The sequence below is a fragment of the Canis lupus genome, chromosome 15, assembly GCF_048164855.1.
Source record: "Canis lupus baileyi chromosome 15, mCanLup2.hap1, whole genome shotgun sequence".
Classification (NCBI taxonomy): Eukaryota; Metazoa; Chordata; class Mammalia; order Carnivora; family Canidae; genus Canis; species Canis lupus.
Window position 1 is genome coordinate 57,121,064 of NC_132852.1, and position 24,509 is coordinate 57,145,572.

General features: G+C 33.9%; 1 long non-coding RNA gene across 7 annotated transcripts in view; it reads right to left on the reverse strand.

Moving 5' to 3' along the window:
* Positions 1-24,509, reverse strand: part of LOC140605308 (uncharacterized) — a 177,737-nt gene that overhangs the window by 62,380 nt on the left and 90,848 nt on the right. For all 7 annotated transcript variants that reach the window (XR_012008014.1, XR_012008017.1, XR_012008018.1 and 4 more), the window contains exon 2: positions 11,139-11,219. This is a non-coding gene — a long non-coding RNA (uncharacterized lncRNA). The remainder of the gene's footprint in view (positions 1-11,138; positions 11,220-24,509) is intronic.

A 24,509-nucleotide genomic window follows, 5' to 3' on the forward strand; every position in this document is an offset into this window, starting at 1 on the left:
TAGCACCTAGATTCAGACTGACTGGAAGCCAGACTCCTGGTACCATGTTTTAAATTATGCAAGTATATCTTTTTCTGAGGAAGACTGGGGTATTGGTATTCATATCTGTTCCCTCTGCACAGAACCTTCAGGTGATAGCCAGGGAAGATGACATAATAGGAGGATCCTAAGCTTATTTCATCCCATGGATATACCTGGATAACATCCAAACCAGTGTAAGTAACCCAGAAAGTGTCCCCAAAACTGGCAGAAAAGATTATCCACAGATAAATGTAGAGACGAGACAAACAGAAAATGGTATGGAGGGCAGAAACATAGTGAGGAACAAAACTAACCCATGTGACTGTCTAGGAACCCATATACAGAATCGGGACAGGAACCGACCCCAGGCACGAGGACCCACATGGGGAAGATTAATCCCTATAACATTTAGCTTTAAGCCCCTTTGGTTTTCAAGTTTTTTGTTTGTTTGTTTGTTTTGGTTTTCGACTTTGTGAGAGGTCCCGGGGCGGGCGGGGGTGGGGGGGCACATAGGAAAGACTCCCCACCCTGAAATAGCCAGCATAACAACTCCACTGAGATATAGCATAAAAGCAGCAGTTTGAAAATAACCTGGGATATATAGGAAGGAGATTTATTTACTAATCTCAGAATTAGCACAGGAGCAGCAGGAGTCTTCAGGCTGGAAGGCACTATTTCTTTAATTGTAGCCTAGATACACAAACACCTGTGGAGACCAATGCACGCATTCTCCACCTAACTTGCTAACAGCATGCTCATTCCCATGCAATCACTCTCAGGAGGAATACTCCAAAGCAGCTTCAAGTCCCCTCCCACAACATACTGCTTATGCAGTAACAGTAACTACAAATCAAAACCTCTTGATGTACAAAAAATAGAAAGGTATCCAAGTATATCACTAAAGAAAGTCAACAAATCAAGAAAGAACAAGAGAAGGAGTCAGTACACAACTACAAAAAGACATTGGGTGACTAAATGGATAAAAATGCACAACTCATCCAGATGCTGCCTACAAGACATTCATCTCAGACCTAAAGTCTCAATCCTAAAGGAAGATTGAAAGTGAAGGAATGGGAAAACATTTATTATGCAAATGGATCCCAAAAGAAAGCTGAGGAAACAATATTTTTATCAGACAAAATAGACTTTAAAACAAAAACTGTAACAAGAGACAATAATTGCAAAGGGAAGAATTCAACAAGAAGATGTGACAGTTGGAAAGAATTATGCACCCAATATTACTGTCCAAATAAATAAATCTATTAATAAATATAAAAGTAGTAGTTGATAGTAACACAAAATTTAGTAGGGAAATTTATCTGTTAGATCCATCTGGTCCAATTGTCTATCGTTTCTTCATTGATTTTCTGTTTAGATAAATTCAGAACATTCGATCTTAAAACACTGAAATACACATTCTTTTCAAGTGCACAGGAATAGTCTCCTCAATAGATAACATGTAAAATGTGTATCCATACACAAGTCTCAACTAATTAAAAAAGATTGAAGTCATATCATGGATATTTTCTGACTAAAATGCTATGAAACTAGACATCATTCACAGGAAAAAATCTGGAAAGAACACAAAATCATAGAGGCTAAATAACATGCTATTAAATGATGAATTGATCAACCAAAAAAATCAAAGAGGAAATGAAAAACTACATAGAAACAAATGAAAATAAAATACCATGTTTCAATATTTAGGATACAGTAAAAGCTGTTATAAGAAGGAAGATTATGGTGATAAAGGCTTACCTCAAAAAGCAAGAAAAACCTCAAACAACCTAACCTTACACGTAAAAGATCTAGAAAAAGAACAAAAAACCCCAAACCAATAGAAGGAAAGAAATAATAAAGAATATTGCAGAAATACATGATACAGAAGCAAAATACCAAAGAAACAAATCAATAAAACAAGAACCTTGTTCTCTGAAAAAGATAAGAAAAAAATTGATAAATCTTTAGCCAGACTCATCCCAAAAATAGGGAAGACTCAAACAAAATCAGAAATGTAAGAGGAAAAATAACAACGGACAGCACAGAAATACAAAGGGTTATAAGAATATTATGAAAAATTATGTCAACAAATTTAACTTAGAAGACAATTCCTAGAAACAGAAAAGTTGTACAGAATGATTACAGCAATAAAAACTAATTGGTAATCCAAAATATACAATCCTTGATCATACAGCTTCACAGGTGAATTTTACCAAACATTTAAGGAAGAGTTAATACCTATGCTTATCAAATTATTCCAAAAAATAAAAGACAAAGGAAAACTTCCAAATTAAGTTTATGAGGTCAGCATTACCTTGATACCAAAACCAGATAAAGACATTACAAAAAAGAGAACTATAGGCCAATATCCCTGATGAATATGGATGCAAAAATCTTCAACAAAGTATTAGCAAACTGAATCTAACAATACATCTAAAAATCATGCACCAAGATCTAGTGGGATTTATTCCCAGGATGCAAAGGTGGTTCAATATTCACAAATCAATGTGATATATCATATTAACAAGAGAAAGGAGAAAAAACATATGATCATTTCAATGGATGGAGAAAAGCATTTGAGAAAGTACAATCTTCATTCATGATAAAAGCCTCAAGAAAATTGGTTTAGAGGGAACATATATAAACATCATAAAGGCTATATATGAAAAAACCTCAGTTAACATCATACTCCGTGGTGAAACCTAAGAGGTTTCTCCCCAAGATTAAGACAAGGATGTCCATTCATTTTTATTCAACTTATACTGGAAGTCCTAGCCACAGAAATCATACAAGAGAATAAAAGCCATCCAAATGGGTAAGGAAGAGGTAAAACTTTCACTATTTGCAGATGACATGATACTATATATAGAAAACCCCACAGACTTCTCAAGAAACCCACTAGAACTGATGAATGAATTCAATAAAGTCACAGGATACAAAATATACAGAAATCTGTTGCATTTCTATATACTAATATTGAAGAGGGAGACAGAGAAATTAGGAAAACAGTCCTATTTACAGTTGTATAAAAATAATAAAATGCATTGGAATAAAGCTAACCAAGGAGATAAAAAATGTCTACTCAATACCATAAACATTGGTGGAAGAAATTGAAGATGCTATGAAATAATGTAAAGATATTCAATGATCATGGATTGGAAGAATAAATATTGTTAAAATGTTTCAGCAATTTATATAAATTTAATGTAATCCTATCAAAATGCCAACAGCATCTGTCACAGAACTAGAACCAAGTAATCATTAAAATTATATGAAAATTTTAAGATTCTGAATTGCCCAAGAAATCTTGAAAATGAAGAACAAAACAACAAAGCTGGAGGTATTCACAATCCCAAATTTAAGGATATACTACAAAGCTATAGGAATCAAAATAGTATAGTGCTGGCACAAAAATAGACCCAGATCAATAGAATGAATAGAAAACTTAGAAATGAACACAGAGGCATATACTCTTCAACAAAGGAGGGAAAAATATGCAATGAGAGAAAGACAGTCTTTTCAACAAATGGTGTTGGGAAAACTGGACAGACACATGCAAATCAATGAAACTAGATCACTTTAATATACCATACACAAAAATAAGCTCAAAAGAGAAGAAGGGCCTAAATATGAGACATGAAACTATAAAAATCCTACAAGAGAGCACAGGTAGTAATATCTTTGACAGTGACTATATAACAACATTCTTCTAGATATGTCTCCTAAGGCAAGGGAAAGAAAAGCCAAACATCAAAATAAAGGTAATATGCAACAAAGGAAACTACAAACCTAAAAGACAAGCTACTGAATGGGACAACACATTTGCAAATAATGTATCTGATAAGGGATCAATATCCAAAATACATAAAGCACTTATACAGCTCAATACACACACACACACACACACACACTAAGCCAATTAAATGGGCATAAGACAAAAACAGACCTTTCTCCAAAGACATACAAATGGCCAACAAAATCATGAAAAGTTGTTGTAACTCACTAATCATTAGGGAAATGCATATTAATACCACTAAGACATATACCCTCATTCCTGTCAGAAAGGCTAAATTCAAAAACAGAAGAAACAACAAGAGTTAGGATGTGTAGAAGAAACAACACTTATACACTATAGGTAAGAACATAACCTGGTGTAGCCACCATGGAAAACAGTATGGAGGTTCTTTGAAAATTAAAAATAAAAATTCTTTGTCACATAATCAAGTATTTCTACTACTGGGTATTTACTCAAAGAGGACAAAAATACTCATTTGAAAAGGTAGATACACCCCTCTGTTTATTGCAGCATTATTTATAATAGCCAAATTAAGGAAACTCTAGTTTCTAACCATCGATAAATGGATAAAAAAGAGGTAGTGTATATAGTGTACATATATATTAGCCATAAACAGGAAAGAAATCTTTACATTCGCAACAATGTGGATGGATCAAGAGGGTATAATGCTACATGAAATAGTCAGTCAGAAAAAGACAAATAGTGTATGATTTCATTCATGTGTAATTTAAGAAATTAGACAAAGGAACAAAGGGCAAAAAAAAGAGAAAAAAAGAACATTCAAATATAGACTGTGAAGATGTTTACCAGAAGGAAGTTCTAGGACGTGGGTGAAAGAAGTGAAGGGGATTAAGAAAATACTTATTCTGATGACCACTGAGCAATGTATAGAATTGTTGAATCACTATATTTACCTGAAACTAATGTAACATTATATATTTGTTAATTATACTGAGAAAAGAATTTAAAGACCTGTTTATGTTTTTGCTACTGCCCCACTGAATCCATGAACATGAGCACCACTAGCTACCAGAGCCAGGCAATCTTGACGTGTTCCCTGGTGGCAATCATGAAAATCCAGGTGCCACATGAGTATACCAACTCTTTTCTCAAGGTGGAGTGAGAGAGACAGCAAAGATGGTGACTTCAGGTTAAGTATTATGATGTAAAAAATAGCTTTTATAGAAAGTCTTGGGAACTTTTCAGTTAGTTGTCTCTGTATGGGGTCTTGGGGCACCTGATCTACATGCATAAACCCTTAAGAAATGATTCTTAGTTCACTACAAGACCCTTGGGCTTTCAAAATAGATGACTTGGAGGTTGATCTCTCAGGTATAAATCCTAAAAGTTGGGCGGCTACATGGGGGTTCACATCTTTCACTTCTTAGAAGCTCAACATTTTTATCTAATTATGGGTTAGGGTTTATGATGAGATTTTTGTCTCAACCTCTTTTACCCGCTTCAATGTGGTTTTTTTCCCCTCATTTGCCCAATGTGGATGATCTACTCAGCTGATTTTTGGGTTTTTAGAGGAAATTGTTCTGTATATATCTGTAGATAAATTGTGTCCATGTAATAAGGTGAGTTTAGGAAGCCACTAAAGTTGCCATCCTGAAATCCTTATTGAATTTTTACTGTAGTAAATGACTCTATTCCAGATTCAAATGCCTGAATGTGTATTCAACAATTAAAATCAGCTTGCCAAACTGCAGAGTTTACCTTCAAGAATTTCAAAGTCTTGGGATTAGAACCATATGAAAGATGAGAAAGTAAACTGGAACAGAATGAAAACAGGGATCCTGAAAAATAGGTTGCTGTAAAATAGAAGACAGATTATCAAGTAGAGAATGAGCCTTATCCAGTTCTAGGATTTTTGTGCCTCACTCCTGCCAAAAGCAATAGAGCACAGGTCATATGGTTCAAATTCCAGTCCCTGCAGCCTCTTGCTGTATTGACCTTGTGCAAGTTCCTTATTTCCTAATATGGATCTCTAATTACAAGGATTGAAAAGAACTTTGTATACCTTTTCATGTATCTGCTTTATCACTTTCCTGTCTCTTTTAATTATCTAACCCATATGTCACTGGCCTTACTTAAATACAATTTCTTTTAAGTACACAGGCTATTATGTAATAAAGCCTTACTGGCAACCTGTGAGAAAATCACATTCTTGGGCCTATCCTAAAATCAGTGAATCCCCAACCATCTACCTCTGGACAAGCCTCTAGGTCTTTAAATTACATCTTCTAGGCCTGCTGGTGGCTATCTCTGATGGTGAACACCCACGGCCCACTGATATTTTATTGGATATAGCTATTTTCCTATAGATGATTTCTTCTGCTTCTCTCCTTCGGACTTGAGGGGAAACATTATTACATAATCAATCCTAGTACGAGTAAGTCTAGGCTATGACATGTAGAAAGCTTTCCAAATGTTTTCTGATTAGGGCAAATTCAAATGGAGAGTACTGAAAAGCTGCTATTAAAAATAATTTCTTTTAGGGCGCCTGGGTGACTCACTGGTTAAGGATCTGCCTTCAGCTCAAGTCATAATCCCAGGACTGAGCCCCGTATCAGGCTCCCTGCTCATTGGGAAGTCTGCCTCCCCCTCTGTCTGCCCCTACACCTCACTTGTGCTGAAACTAATGTAATAACTAAATAAATCTCAACTAAATAAATAAAATATTTAAAATAACAGTTTTTTTTTTAGAGTCTACCAGTCCAAACATAATGTGAGGGTTCTTCTTTTCCTCCTTGTTGTGGGGTCCACTTTAGTCCCTGTCACTAGACTTCTCCAAATTTCTTTTCAGTTTTTATTTTAGGCCCTAAAACATGCAGGCAAATTTCTCTCACTCCAATGTCCACTTTAGTCCCTGACTGTTCATAATTAATATTACAAGAGTGGTTATTTTTTTCCCCATAGAATACTTCTCCTGCCACTATATTTCCTAGAGTGAGTTCCCAACAGTGTTAGAGTACATCTTCTGAAAGTTTAAATTCTCAACTTTTAAACTGTACTACATATTGGGCACAAGTCATCTAATTCAGGAATTATTGAACCAAGTCAGATTTTGTTTTCTAGTCTTCCACTATTCCATTAATCAGATTCTTAAAAGCCTGATCTTAACATGGATCTTTGCCTTAGTTTGAGGAATGCACAAATGTTCAGAATATACACAAGCACACATACTTTCATAAAACACACACTTCTGGCATACAACAAATAAATTAGCAGTAGCATTTTATCGTAAATGCATTCATAAAAAAATTATCAGAAGTGTTAACAGATGACTTTTAAAAATATGCCCCTGGAATAATTCCCTGCATTTTGGTTATTCTGAGAACAATAGCTGGTACTATACTTTGACATTTACATGTAAAATTATAATAAAAAGATGTTACCTATATATTGGAACTCTTGGCTAGCAATATTAAATTTCAGTAATTACTCTAAAAAATGAGAACCATGTACAACCCTTAGTCGTATTTTCTCCTATTTAATATTCACTTCTTATCAACACAGTGTTACATTATACACATATTTATTTCTATTCTCAATGTTTTTTTTTACACATCTCAATATTGCTCTATTTTCTGAGCTGCAGCTCCTTATCTAATTCCTTTCATATATAATCACTTCTCACTTAATATGAGGTATAATCTCCAACTGAAAGCATACTAGGATTAAATACAACATCTGGAAATTTGAAGGGAAACAATTATAGAGCAACAACAAAAAAAGGAAAATGTAACAAAAAGGATTTAGCAGATAGCTTCGATGCTATCTATCTACCACCTGATACCACAATACTTTCTACCTTTATGTTTATAGCTCCTCAAACTACACAAGTAATTCAATGAAGTTCTGTTCAGCAAGCAAGTGTCTATCACTTACTAAGTGTAAAACACTGTGAAATGGCTTGTACTTACACAAAAGACAGAGATATATTGTTTACCATAAATGAGATCACATTTTAAAAGGGGAAATGATTATAGACAAGTAGTTATATATAATTATATACTCAAACAGCAGGGAAAAATGTAGTAGAAAGTTTAGGCCATATATAGAGCAGCATATACAAAAGATTATAATGCAGAAGATAAACAGAAATTCACCTATAAGTGTTCATGGTCTTTCCTCTTTATCAGTTCAGTATTTCACCTTATTTTTTTTTTTACCCTCTAAAGAGAAAATTATGTGTGTGTGGTGGGGAGGCACTTGAGAAAAAAGAGTTATCCTCCTTGAGAATTTGAATACTATTTTAGGAGAAGTGAAGTGCTAAAGCTATTTCCATGATTCTGTATACTATGCAAAATGCAAAAGTTGTTAGGAGACCAAAATATTAAGGCAAAGTGGTTTTGGATGAAACAAAGTGTCATTTTAAAGGAAGAGAATCAGAGCCCTTCATGAATTTCAGATACCAGATAATGAGTAAAAGCTGATTTCAAAAAGAGTGGCTGTGTGTCAGCAATGGACTCTCTTAATGGTTTGAATAATGTTTGAATCTTTTGTATGATCCATGGAACTTAATTACATGAGCCATTAACTTTGAGGTGTTGTAGAAGCATGAATGGGCATGAAGATGTACTGCTGATACACCAGAAAGGTGTGCATGTAGGTATAGTAGGAGTGGTGAGAAGCAGAGAGAACAGAGAAATCATGAAAGACTTAAAAAAAAAAGATTTTATTTATTTATTCACAAGAGACATAGAGAGAAGGCAGAGACACAGGCAGAGGGAGATGCAGGCTCCATGCAAGGAGCCTGATGTGGGACTCGATCCCAGAACTCTGGGATCATGCCCTGGGCCGAAGGCAGATGCTCAATCGCTAAGCCACCCAGGTGTCCCGAAATCATGAAATACTTGAATATATAAGATGGTGGTAGAGCCTATGAGCAAAACAAAAATATTTCTGAGACTCTCCACTGAGGGCACTGTAGTAAATCTCCCAAGTCTGTGGGCAGTGCCACAGGATAATGAAATCTAACAAGATATAGAAAAATTAGAATAAGGATAGAAAGCAAAGAAAATTCCCTAGTGCTATGAAACCTGATAACTAAGTTGTAAAATAGAAGAATTCACCATAATTTGCAAAGCTGGCACCTGATCTATAAAGCAAAAAGAACTCTCTAGAGTCTTAATGGTTCTAAGATCTCAGATCCCTCTCAGGAAATGCCATAATTCACAACTTCAAAGTATTGACTACTAGTAGGACAATTAATCCAATTAAACCTGCAAGAAAGTTTAAGCCTAAATCACTTCAGATTAACTTTAACTCAGCTCTCTGCCTAGAGCTGTGGCATGATAATACTAATGTGTCATTCTTGAAGATAAATATTACTTAAGTGATGATATAAGGAAAGAAAGTGTTATACATGATTAAGGGAAAAAGCAGTCAATAAAAGCAGACTCACAAATACCCAAATGAGACTTTCAAGTAAGTGTGATAAATGTTAAACAAGTAAAACATAAATTAACAGATGGGAAATTTCATCAAAGATAAATGAAACTGTCCCCCTAAATAAATGAAAATGCTACCTATGAAAAATCATATATCAGAAATTATGAATTCATATGATGGTTTTAAAAGTAGTAGATTGAAGACAACAAAGAGGCCATGAATTAGAAGAAAGATCATTATAAATAAAAGTAAAATAAGAAAATTAAGAAAATGTAACAGAGAATCTGAGACTTTTGAACATTAAATAAAATATAAAATATATCTGGAATGCCACAAGGAGAAGATAATGACTAATATTTTACAAAATTAATCAAAGAAATTAATCTTCAAACCCAAGAACCAAAGGAATCCTAAGCAGGATAAATTCAGGTAAAACCATAATAAATCATATTGTAGTCACACTTGTGAATAAGAAAGATAAAGAGTAACTTAAAAAGTTACATTAAGTATGGTCATATTAGATAAAGAGATACAATCATAGGACAGATGAATGACTTCTCAATAAGAATGTTTGAGGATAAAGAGATTGTTAACTCAGAATTCTACATAGAGCAGAAATTCTCTTCTATATGAAAGAAAAATTACATTTTCAGAAACACAAAAATGAGAGATACTGTCTCCAGAAGACATATATATCCATATATAGTATGAAAAGTTTTTCAGGGAAAAAAAGTGATGATATCACATTGAAACCTTAAGATTCAGAATAAAGGGTGATTATATATACTTAAAAAGTATTTTATATTTTTTTCAAAGGAAACTTACTACTTTAGCAAAATACCACCATTTTAAAAGTAAAACAAATGATGAAAACAACATAAAACATAAATGAAGTTTATAATCAGACTATTTTATTACTCATTTAAAATTAGAAGTGCAAGATGAATATTTAAATCTTTAGAACAATCCATATTAACATAAAATAAATATAGCTAAAAAGACAGAGAAAAAGGGATACCTGGGAGGCTCAATGGTTGAGTGTCTGCCTTTGGCTTAAGGCATGACCCCGGAGTTTTGGGATTGAGTTCTGCATTGGGCTCCCTGTGGGAGCCTGCTTCTCTCTCTGCCTATGTCTCTGCCTTCTCTCTGTGTCTCTCATGAATAAATAAATAAATTCTTAAAACAAAAAGACAGAGAATATAAAATAGAACACTAGGAAATTATTCAAACACCTAAAATAAGTTAGGAACATAATAAGTAAAGGAACAAAACACAAATGGGAAAAATACACAACAAAAGCTAACATGGTTGACTTAATAGTGTCAGTCCTTATTTATTTTAAAACAGCTAAACATTTGCTGTAATGGGCACAGATTATGACATAGGGAGAAAAATACCAGGACTTTTAACAGAGAACATTTATATTTTGTGTGTGTGAAAACAGAGAAGCTGGAAGTAAAATAATATAAGATAGTGCTATAGACTGAATGATTGTGTCTCACCAAAATTCATGTTTTAATTGTAATCCCCAATATGATGGTATTGAGAAGTGAAACTTTGGGATGTAATTAGGTCCTGAGGAAGGATCCTTCATGAATAACATTGCTGTCCATATACAGAAGGCCTTTTCCCCTTCTGCCATGTGAGGACACAATGGGGAAAAGACCATTTATGAATTAGGAAGTGGGCATTCACCAGGCAGGGAATCTGCCAATACCTTTGTTTGGATGTCCCAGACTCCAATACAGTGAGAGAGAGAGAGGAAAAAAAAAGGTTTGTTATATATGCCACCCAGTATAGATCATTGTTATAACTGCCTGAATGGACTAACAGATTAGGGTTCCCTGGAGAAAAGAACCAAAGGGACACATACATACTTTCAACATATACTTGACATACATATTATAAGGAATTGACTCACATGATTATAAAAGTTGACAAAGTCCAAGGATCTGCAGTTGGCAAACTGGAGACCAGGAAGACCCAATGATATAGTTCCAGTCTGAAAGAAGGCAGGAAGGAACACCTGGGTGCATCAGTTGGTTAAGCACTTGACTCTTTTTTTTTTTTTTAAATTTTTATTTATTTATGATAGTCACACAGAGAGAGAGAGAGACAGAGACACAGGCAGAGGGAGAAGCAGGCTCCATGCACCGGGAGCCTGACGTGGGATTCAATCCCGGGTCTCCAGGATCGCGCCCTGGGCCAAGGGCAGGCGCCAAACCGCTGCGCCACCCAGGGATCCCAAGCACTTGACTCTTGATTTAAGCTCAGGTCATGATTTCAGAGTCATGAGATTGAACCCCACAAGGTGCTCTATACTCAGCATGGAGACTGCTTGAGATTCTTGCTTTCCCTCTCCCTCTGCTGCTCTCCTGACTCATGCCCACTCTCTCTAAATAAATAAAATCTTAAAAAAAAAAAAAAAAGAGGAAAGAAAAAACAATGTCCCAACTCAAAGACAGTTAGGAAGGAGGAAGGTCAGCCTTTTTGTTCTATTTAGGCCTTCATATAATTGAGGGCCACATTTTGAAGCAATCTGCTTTACTCATTCTATTAATTTATTAATCTCATCCAGCAACATCCTCACAGACACATCAGGAATAATATATGACAAAATGTCTGGGCACCTCATAACCCAGTCAAGTTGACAAAGAAATTAACCATCATAATAAGCATAAGACAACCTAGGATAGCTACATTAGTATATGATACTGTAGGTTTCATGACAGTACTATCAGTGATAAAAAGAGACATTCCATAATGATAAAATAATTAATTCACCAAAAAACCCTAAATGAATAGGTATCTAAAGCAAGAACTTCAAAAGGCAGAAAATATGAACAGAATCAAAGAAAGATGTATATATACCTATAATCATAATTGGATATTTTAACACCCCTTCCTCAGTAAGTAATAGAAGAACTTAGTAAGGTTGTGATTAGAAGTATATTGGCAATAAATTTGACAAAATTGATATATTTTATATGATAGCACCTCTATCACTTTATCTATTTCATCACCAATTTTTTTATTATATTAAAATACTGTTGCCTATATTTGACTATACTTCACATTAGATCTCCAGAATTTATCTGCTAGTTGCAGATTTTTACCCTTATTTTTATTTTTTTTATGATAGTCACAGAGAGAGAGAGAGAGAGAGAGAGAGAGAGAAGCAGAGACATAGGCAGAGGGAGAAGCAGGCTCCATGTACCAGGAGAGCCCGACGTGGGATTTGATCCCGGGTCTCCAGGATCGCGCCCTGGGCCAAAGGCAGGCGCCAAACCGCTGCGCCACCCAGGGATCCCAGATTTTTACCCTTAAACAACATCTCTTGGGAGGCCTGGGTGGCTCAGTGGCTGAGTCCCTACCTTCGGCCTAGGGTGTGATCCTGGAGTCCCAGGATTGAGTCCCACATCAGGCTCTCTGCATGGAGCCTGCTTCTCTCTCTATGTTTCTGCCTCTCTCTCACTGTGTCTCTCATAAATAAATAAATGAAATCTTAAACAACAACAACAACAACAACAACAAACCCACAACATCTCTTGTATTTTTCCACTCTGAAGCATCTGGTAATATTTTATATGTAAGTGATATCATACAGTATTTCTTTCTATGACTTATCTCACCATCATAATCTCAAGGTCCATCATGTTATCACAAGTGGCAGGATTTCCTTCTTTCTCATAGCTGAATACTACATTTTACACACACACCACATTTTCTTTAGTCATCCATTGATAAACACTTAGACTGGTTCCATAAAATTGATGTTTGTAAATTATTATACCCAACAACTACATAATGCATATGATTTCCAAGTGCATATGGAATCTTAATCAATACAGTCAATTAGCTGAGCCAAAAGACAAATGTCTATACTTGTTAAAAGTAACAAAGTCATACAGAATAAGTTTTCCAACAATAACAGTATCAAATTATAAATTAGATATCTGCAAATCCTAAAATGTTTTGAAATTAAACAGCACCCCTCCAAATACTACAAGAACCAAAAAAGGAATCACAAAGGAAAATAGAAATATTTTGAGCTTGTTGAAAATGAAAATATATATTAAAATTTATAGATTGCAGCTAAAGCAGTGATTACAAGGAAATGCATTGCAATAGACGTCTACTCCAAAAGGTAAAATCTATTATTTATCAGTGATAAAAAGAGACATTCCACTTCAGATGCTAGAAACAGAAGAGCATATTACACACAAATAACCACAAAGTGAAGGGGTAAAGCAATACAACAGATATCAGGTCAGGAAAACCAATAATGTAAAAACCTTGGTTTTGAGACTTTAATTACATTTATAAACTCTTAGTAAGGCTGTTTGGAAATAAAAAATAAAGAGACTGACCATTGTATTAAATGAAAGATAATACCAAAATTCCATCAGTTGTTAAAAGAAATGTAGGGAAATATTTTGAAGACCTTTCTAACAAAGACTATTTACCTTTTTAGGTAAATAAAAATAAAAGCAAACAAAATTGAAATAGGAAATTGAACAGATAATTTCAATATCCTTGTATCTATTAAAGACTGCTCTTTTAGGATCCCTGGGTGGCTCAGCAGTTTAGCATCTTCCTTCGGCTCAGGGCAATACTGGAGTCCCGAGATCAAGTCCCACATCGGGCTCCCTGCATGGAGCCTGCTTCTTCCTTTGCCTGTGTCTCTGCCTCCCTATCCCCCCTCTCTGTGTCTCTCATGAATAAATAAATAAAATCTTTTAAGAAAAAAAAGACTACTCTTTTAGTTAAAAAAAAACTTCTACCAAAATTCTACACCAAGACAGCTTCAATAGTAAGTTTAATCAATGACAAATGGAAGAAATTATACCAATTTCACACAAATCCTTAAAAAAAAAAAAAAAAAAAGAAGAGGCCAGAACTCTTTTCAAATCATTTTGTTTATCCCATTATTACCCTCAGAGTAATGCCTGATAAAGACATTATCTTTATGAACATAGGCACCAAAATCCTTTACAAATTATCAAATCAAAGTCAGCATCCTAGTAATAACATAATATATAAAACCCAGTGTATTTATCCGTGGAATACAAGCTTGGTTCAGAAGTTAAAAAATTAACTGTATAACAGAATAACATAGAAATAGTGTATGATCATTGCCGTATATGTAAGTATTTGAAAAATTCAATATAAACTATGTTAAAAAATCTTATCAAATTAGGAATTCAAGGTATTTCATTCACCTGGGACATCTATGTGAAAAACCAGGGACATCTATGAAAAAAAACCTGAGTCTAACATTGAACTTAATGGTAAAATATTTAATGTTTTCTGCTAAGATAAAGAAGACACCTGTATGGACCTTCACCACTTCTATTCCATATTATACTGGAGATCCTAGTCATACAGTTAGATAAGAAAAAGAAATAAAAGGCATGAAATGTAAAGGAAGAAGTTAAAATCTCATTATTGGAAGATGACATTGCTGGATACCTAAACAATCCTTTGAAATCTATACATAAACATTGTTATGGGTTGAATTGTGTCCCTTAAAAATTCATATGCTGAAGTCTTAATCCCAAATACCTCAGAATGTTTGCTTACTTGGAAATAGGGTCATTGCAGATGTAAAAATAATAATACAATAATAGTAGGGGACTTTAATACCTCATTTACAGCCATGAACAGATCATCTAGGCTGAAAATCAACAAAGAAACAATGATTTTGAATGACACACTGGGCCAGATGATATATTCAGAACAGATATATAACAGATATATTCAGAACACTTCATCCAAAAGCAGCAGGATACACATTCTTTTCAAATACAGATAGAATATTCTCCAGAATAGATCACATACTGAGTCACAAATCAGCCCTCAATAAGGACAAATAGCCTGGGATCATATCATGCATATTTTCAGACTATACCACTATGAAATTTAAAGTCAACCCAAGAAAAAATTCACAAAGACCAAAACTATATGGAGGTTGAAGAACATCCTACTAAATAATGAATGGATTAACTAGGAAATTAAAGAAGAAATGAAAATATACATGGAAACAAATGAACATGAAAACATGACAGATCAAAACCTCTGGACACAGTAAATGTGGTCCTAAGAGAGAAGTACATTGCAATACGGGCCTACCTCAAGAAGTGAGAAAAGTCTTAAATACATAGCCTAACCTTACACCTAAAAAAGCTAGAAAAGAAATAGCAAATAAACCTAAAATTAGCAGAAGGCAAATAATAAAGATTAGAGCAAAAATAAAAATAAAGATTAGAGCAAAAACAAAACAAACAGTAGAACAGCTTAGTGAAAACTAAGAGCTGATTCTCTGAAAGAATTAATAAAATGGATAAACTCCTAACCAGATGAGTATCATAAAGAAAAGAGAAAGGACCTAAATAAGTGAAATCATGAATGAAAGAGGAGAGATCAAAACCAACACACAGAAATACGAACAATTCTAAGAGATTCTGAAAAATTATATGCCAACAAATTGGGCAATCTGGAAGAAGTGGACAAATTCCTAGAAACATACAAACTACCAAAGTGGAGACAGAAAGAAATAGAAAATTTGAATGGACCCACAACCAGCAAAGAAATTGAATCAGTAATCAATAATCTCCCAACAAACAAAAATCGAGGGCCAGATGGCTTCCCAGTGGAATTCTACCAGACATTTATTTATCTTTTTTAAAGATTTTATTTATTTATTCATGAGAGACACACACAGAGAGAGAGAGGCACAGACACAGGCAGAGGGAGAAGCAGGCGCCATGCAGGGAGCCCGATGTGGTACTCAATCCCAGGACCCCAGGACCACGCACTGGGCAGAAGGCAGGCACTAAACCACTGAGCCACCCAGGGACTCCCACTACCAGACATTTAAAGAAGAGTTAATACCTATTCTTCTCAAACTCTTCCAAAAAAATAGAAAAGGAAGGAGAACTTCCAGACTCCTCCAAGGCCAGCATTATTTTGATTCCAAAACAACACCCCCGCCCCCCCCAAAAAAAGTTAATTACAGGCCAATATCCCTGATGAACATGGATACAAAATTTCTCAGCAAGATGATAGCAAATTGATTCCAAAAGTATATTAAAAGAATCATTCACTACAATCAAGTGAGATTTATTCCTGGGCTGCAAGGTGGTTCAGTATTTGCAAATCAATCAAAGTGATACCATACATTAATAAAAGAAAAGATAAGAACCATAGGATCCTCTAATAGATGCAGAAAAAGCATTTTCTAAAATACAGCATTCATTCCTGATTTATAGAAAAAAAAAACAACAACAAAGAAGGGACAGATGGAACATATCTCAACATCTTGAAGGCTACATACAAAGGACCCACAACTAATATCACTCTCAGTGAAGGAAAACTTTTCCTCTCTGGACAGGAACAACACAGGGATGTTCACTCTCATCATTACTATTTAATATAGTAGTGGCAGTCCTAGCCTCAGCAAGCAGACAACAACAACAGAAAAATAAATAAAAGATATTCAAATTGGCAATGAAGAAGTCAAACTTTCACTATTTGCAGACAATGTGATACTCTAAGTAGAAAACCCGCAAACTCCACCAAAAAATTGCTAAAACTGATAACTGAATTCAAGAAAGTTATAGGATACAAAAATCAACATACAGAATGCTGTTGCATTTCTATACACCAATAATGAATCAACAGAAAGGGAAATCAAGGGACAGATCCCATTTACAACTTCACCAAAACAATAAGATACCTAGGAATAAACCTAACCAAAGAAGTAAAATCTACTCTGTAAGGTATTGAATACTTCTGAAAGGCACTGAAGATGACACAAAGGAAAAATATTCTATGTTCATAGATTAGAAGGAGAAGTATTGTTTGATGTCTAATCCATCTAAAGCAATTTACATATTTAATGCAATCTCTATCAAAATACCACCAGCATTTTTCACAGAGCTAGAACAAACAATCCTAAAATTTATATGGAAAGTCAAAAGACCCTGAATAGCCAAGGCAATCTTGAAAAACAAAGCTGCAGGCATCACAATTCTGGACTTCAAGCTTTATCACAAAAAAACAGACATACAGATCAGTGAACAGTATAGAAAACCCAGAAACGGACCTACAGCTATATCATCAAGGAATCTTCAACAAAGCAGAAGAGAATATCCAATGTAAAAAAGACAGTATATTCAACAAATTATGTTGGCAAATTGGACAGCAACATGCAGAATGAAATTGCATCCCTTTCTTACACCATTCACAGAAATAAATTCAAAATGGATGAAAGGCATCTAGAGGAGAACATAAGCAGCAACCTATTGACATCAGCCGATTGGGCCTTCATCAAGATAAAAAGCTTCTCCAGAGCAAAGGAAACAATCAACCAAACTAAAAAACAACCTACATAATGGAGAAAATATTTGCAAATGACATATCTGAGGAAGGGTTACTATCCAAAATCTACAAAGAAGTTATGAAACTCAGCAACCCCAAAATACATAATTCAGTTAAGAAATAGGCAAAAGACATGGACAGACATTTCTCCAAAGACATCCAGATGGCTAACAGACACATGAAAAGATTCTCAATGTCACTCATCATCAGGGAAATACAAATCATAACCATGATGAGATGGTACTTCACACCTGTCAGAATGGCTAAAATTAATGTAAGAAACAGATGTTGTTGAGGATGTGTAGAAAAGGAACTCTCTTATACTGGTGCAGCCATTCTGGAAAACAGTAAGGAAATTCCTCAAAATGTTAGAAATAGAATTACTGTATGACCCATCAATTGTGCTACCAGGTATTTACCCAAAAAAATAAAATAAAAAAAAATACAGATTCAAAGGGGCACATGCACCCTGACATTTACACCAGCATTATCAACAATAGCAAAATTATGGAAAGAGCACAAATGTCCATCAACTGATAAATGGATAAAGAAGAGGTGGGATACACACACACACACATACACACACACACACACACACATACACACAATGGAATATAACTCATCCATTAAAAAGAATGAAATTTTGCCATTTGCAACAACATGGATGGAGCTAGAGTGTATTATGTTAAGCAAAATAAGTCAGAGAAAGAAAAATACTACATGATTTCACTCATTTGTGGAGTTTAAGAAACAAAACAGATGGACATGGAGGAAGGGAAGAAAAAAGAAGCAGAGAGAGAGAGAGAGAGGGAGAGAGAGAAACCATTAGAGAATATTGAGACTGAGACTCTTAACTATTGAGAACAAACTGAGGGTTGATGGAGGGAGGTGGGTAGAGGTTGGGCTAAATGGGTAAGGGTTGGGCTAAATGGGTGATGGACATTAAGGAGGGCAGTTGTGATGAGCACTGGGTACTATATGTAAGTGATAAATCACTAAATTCTACACCTTAAACCCATTTTATCCTCTGCATTAACTAGAATTTAAATAAAACTTGAAATAACTTAAAATTTTTTAAAAAGTATGCTAAACTTTACTAATAAATATAATGACAGATTTTGAATGCTGATTCAATTTAATTAGGAATATTTTAAAATAATTATTAAGGGAAAATTATGACCTGAGTGAAAATTTTATATTATACATATTATATCTAAAAAGTATATTACTTGTCTTTTCTTATTACTATAGGTTATGTACCTGTTTATATTATTGCTTTTTAGTGTTAGAAAAGGCAAAAAAAAAAAAAAATCAACCACAATCTCACATATGTTAATAATGCTAGAGACGGCTTTTTACTTAGTGTAATAATGGCTTTTCTATCTAAATGATGTTGTAATTCATTGAAATAGTATTTGTTGTGCCCAAGATTGCAAATCCGAGAAACCACCAAGGAGCCGACACAGATGCAAGCACACGAGGGTTTGTTAGCAAGCTCGAGCTTGGGTCCAAGTATACCCAACACGGAGCAGGGACTTGGACCCCGAGGTGGGTTCCAGCTGGATTTTATAGGGGATTTCCAGAAGGGGTGGAGGAATTTCTTAAGCTCTGTTTACATTCTGATATGGGGCTTTTAAGGGCATTGCGCTGTTTTTTCCTGTAACTGAAGTAGGGTAAAGTTCAGCTCTTATTCACAGGGGTCTGGGATGGCTGTACTTGTGCTAACGCTGAACTTAAGGTGGAATGGCCTTAATTTTCTCGGCCTCCACAGTATTTAAATCAATATTGTCTTTGAATTATTTAATAAGAGACTACTTTATGCTATAAGATATTTGATTAAAGACAAACTGTTTAACATAATTTGAATATAATTTACTTAGCCAGGTGTGCTCACCTAGTTAATACCAAACCTTACTTAGTCAAAAGGTCAACCAAGTACACAAAAGTTTTCATTCAGATGGTTTGAAAGAAGTATTACTGAAAACTCTAAATTTAATATCCTCCTGTACTCACACTCCATCAATGATAAAATTATTACAAGTACTTTAATTAGTAAAGATTTCTGATTGTGGGAATTTCAGAGTGTTAAAAAACCCACATACACTTTTATGGACATTTCCAAATGCTTTAAACATTCCCCACTCCAGCCCATTATTTGGAGTTCAAGGACAATATAAGAACTAATTAGGCAGTAAGGTCCGCATCCAGAGTGACTGAAGTGTTCTATGATAATGTTGTGGTGATGATGGCAAAGCTCTGTAAATAGGAAAGACCATCTTTGAAATGGATGATTTTTATGGCATGTACACATTTTAGCTCATAGAGCTGTTTTTTTTTGTTGTTGTTGTTGTTGTTGTTTGTTTTGTTTTGTTTTAAGTAAATCAATCAGGCAAACTTTGAATAGATGTGCTTTCAAGATGCTTTTAAGAACACTAGAAAAAAAATCTGAACAGTCAAAAAGCTGAGGAAAATCTGTGTGGGCATTAAGTATGTATTGCTTGTATTGTCATTCACAATGCTTCCTGTCATGTATCTTGTTGTTTTGAATGTTTTTGCTGTTGTTGCTATTGTTACTCACAGTGGTGTTGGTGTATATGCTACTGCTACCAGAGAAATGCTGGGAAGCAAGCAATATGTCCTCTGCTATCTCTTGGTGAATAAAATCAAGCCACTCACAGGTATTGATGTGTTGGATAGGTACCAATTAATAGAGACACCTGTGCATTTGGGAGATTTTAAGATTTAATTAACTTTTCCGTATCACCTAAATAAAATATATGATAGCAGAAAATATCAGTCTAAAATTATCCTTCCCATCTATGAGTTATCATATATTTTATGTGCATTTATCAATATTGAGGTATCTTTCATTTATGTCTATATACACTTTTAACTAATTTCTTCTACAATATATGAGCTCATTGAGGGCAAACAGATGCACTCTCTTTTATCTTTATATCTTTTAAAAATCCAGAAAAGTTTGCAAATAGAGTACTCAGTAAACATATGTTGTATTAATCTAAGAAACTCCTTATAAAGAAAGCATATGGACCATTTCTGCTGCAATATGCTTAGGCCTTTAAAACAATTTTTTTAAAAGACAAGAAATTCACAATATGTATCACTTAAACATAATTATTATTAAAATGTTTTTGTGACATATAAATGATTTGATTAGCCTTTACTGTAGTTTGGTTTTAAATTTTGGAATATTAAATATTTGCAAACCAGTTTTTTCATTTTCTCTTAATTTTTCAAAATTGGGAGACATCTTATAGTCCTTTAAAAAGAGCTTTAACTAAAAATAATATTACACTGACAATAAAAGTAATATTGAAATTTTAAAGTAATTTATCCTAAGTTAACTGTTTTCTGAATTTAAATGATGAGGAAAATTATTTCCCTATTCCAATTCTAGCATTTTATTTTGTATGACATCTAACAGTTTATGTTAATTCAATAATTTTGATTTGCATACATCAAATTGATTTATGAAATGCTTGAATGTCAGAAAATAATCATGTCAGCAAATGGCAACAATCTGATTTAGTAGTAGTACAAATAACATTTTGAATATAGATTTCTACATATTTTAGGTATCTCATGGAAAGGATTTTATTACTAATATAATTTTATGAAATATGTTTATAAAAATTATAAATATCAAGTGAAAATTATATAGATTTTAAAATCAGGACACTGCAGTTTAAATCAATCAGAGATGAAAAGTAATAAAACCATTAAGACAGACACAAACACTTAGTCCTTGGGAGTTAAAACTGTACCTATTTTATGAAAGGAACATACAGTGTCCTATTCAAAAGGCAATATTTTAGAATCCATAATTAATTGGTATAATTAGGTATTTTACAATTATGTTTGCATGTAAGAGTAAGTAGATTCAGTAGTTTACCTAATGTCACATAATATGTCACACGCATTTTGTGTTTTACTTCTTAAGGTTCAAACTATGTAACAAACCAAATTATAGTTTCAATTGGTATTTTCACAACCAAATGTTCAAATTCTGGCTCTTCAACATATATTTTGAATATTAATAAGGCCCTGATTGCCTTTGAATTTAAATAAAGTAATATCACGTTCCTCATCCGTGGCTATGAATATCACTAAGAAGAAAATCCAGTTCTTCAGTGGCACTGAAATGAAACACATTGGTGGGTATTATTGTTTAATTATAAGACACATTGTAATGATAGCAACATCATGGTGACTTGGATTATGGTTTCTTCTGGGTATTGCTATCTATGTACCATAGGCATACTTTCTGCTAAACTTGTCATTTTTGTTCTGCTTTAATATTCCATTAGATAGGAGATCCCTGGATGGCTCAGCGGTTTAGCGCCTGCCTTTGGCCCACGGCTCGATCCTGGAGTCCTGGGATCGAGTCCCGTGTCGGGCTCCCTGTGTGGAGCCTGCTTCTCCCTCTGCCTGTGTTTCTGCCTCTCTCTATGTCTATCATGAATAAATAAATAAAATCTTAAAAAAAAATTCCATTAGATAGTTAATTACTGTTAAATATTTACGGGTTATTTCTAGTTTATAGAATTTAATGTAAAGTTTCCAAGTTGTATTTTTTTTACATCTGCATTTGACAAAAAAAAAAAAAAAATCACTTTCAAGGCCTACTAAAAGTGGATGAATATATTTGGTTTATTTACATATTTTTAAATTATGTGTTTAATCCAAATGATATTTCAAAATATTAAAAAAATTCTTTTGTAAATATCTTTAAAAAGATGAATAGATCATTAGTGATCATTTATTAAAATTTAAATTATCAAAATAATCAATCTTTCTTTTTTTTGGGCAGTTAGTAGTATTAACAATAAAATCTGATGTTTGGTCCAGCATCACATTGTTTTAAAGTATTCTCTGATACAAAACAAAATCCTATAACTACAGAGCTAGAGTACAGGACACTGAGATATAGAAAAAGAAAAAAAATAATTCTTATTTTCAGTTTTCAGAGAAAGAAACCACAATGGACCTACTGTCAAATACAAACAATTCATGGACCAAATTTATGTCTCCTTTCATATGATCGCAAGCTGGCCTGAAAACTTAAGCAGGGATCTTGTATCTCTTTCCCATAAGGATACAGCCAAGTGATGGAAAGAAAGAAGAAAATACCTTTAAAGTCCTCCTTTCTGGATCTCATCTAATCCCTTCTTATCTTTTTAGTAATAAAAACAACCTCACAGCAAGTGAAATTTCTATATTCAAATGAACCTCCAGAAAAAAAAATGGCTTCTTGATGTACAGTCCCATCTACCTTTCTTAGGTTAGAAATCACTTTATTCCTGACAGTGAATTTCTGGACACAGTGGAAATGGCAGAAAAAGGAAAGGATGGGATATATGGCACTGACTCTTCTCTTTTTCCTGGAAGTAAGTGCATATCTACGAGATTACCATCACAATCTATGCCATAAACAGATCTATCACCTCCCAAAGCTTCCTTCAACCCTCTTTATTACATTTGTGCTGTAAGAACACTCAGCATAAGAGCTACCCTTTTTGTAGATGTTTAAGTATGCAAGACAGTGCTATAAGCTCTATACTGTACAATAGATTTCTTCGTGTAGCCACTATGGAAAACTTTATGGAAGTTACTCTAAAAATTAAAAACATAATTGCCATATTATGCAGAAATCCCACATCTGGGTATATATCCAAAAAAAACAAAACAAAAAAAAAAACTGAAATTGAAATTACGGTCTCAGAGAGCTTTCTGCACTCTCATGTTCATTGCAGCATTATTCACAATAGCCAAAAAGGAAATAGAAACAAACTTAAATGTCCATCAGTGGATGACCAAGATAAAGAAAATGCCGAATATACATAGAATGGAATATTAGCCTTAAAAAAGAAGGAAATCCTACCATTTGCAACATGGATGAATCTGGATAATATTATGCAACAGCATATGCTAAATGAAATAAACCAGACACAGAAGGGCAAGTGCTACATGATACCACTTAGCTCTTCCCTAAGGGTGTAGATCTTGCAGCTTTTTGGTCAGGTTTATCTCTAAGGAGTTTCATTCTTCTGATGTATTATAAATTGCATAATTCTTTTGATTTCAGTTTCTAATGATTTATTACCAATATAGTATTGATATTTGTATTTTGATTTTATATCCTGTAACCTTACTATTATCACGTACTAGCTTTTTATATATTCAGCTGGACTGATACATAGAATGTTGCATACAAATAAAGATAACTTATTTTTGTTTCTTTCCATTCTGTATAATTCTATTGGTTTTTCTTACCTTACTCTACCAGCTAGAATATATCGTGCAATGTCAGGCAAATGTAGTGAAAGCAAATATTTTGGCCACTCTCCCAATCTTAGAGGGGGCAGTTTATCTCAATAATTAAATATGATGTACATAAATGGCTGTCATATTTTGTCAAATGCTTTTTCTGCATCAATTACAATAATCATGTGGTTTTTATTTTTCAGTTTCTTAATATGGTAAATTACATTAATTGTTGAATGTTTTAAAACCTGTATACCAAACAACAACAACAACAACAACAACAACAACAAAGAAAAAACCTGTATAACTGGAATAACCTCCAATGGGTTATGATGTATGTCCTGTTTATATAGTATTGAATTCCATTTGCCATAATTTTATTCTGGAATCTACTTATACATATTAGGTTCCATGACTTCATTCCTGAACTCACTGTTCATTTTTTTTTTTTAAATTATCTTTCCTCTCTGTGTTTAATTATAAATACTTTCTGTTATGATGTCTTTAGGTTCACTAATGTTTACTTCTGCAGTGGATTGTCTGCTATGAATATACCATTCAGTGAATTTTTTATCTCATGTATTTATCTCTAGTTTTCATTTCTAAGATGTGTAACTGTTTGCAA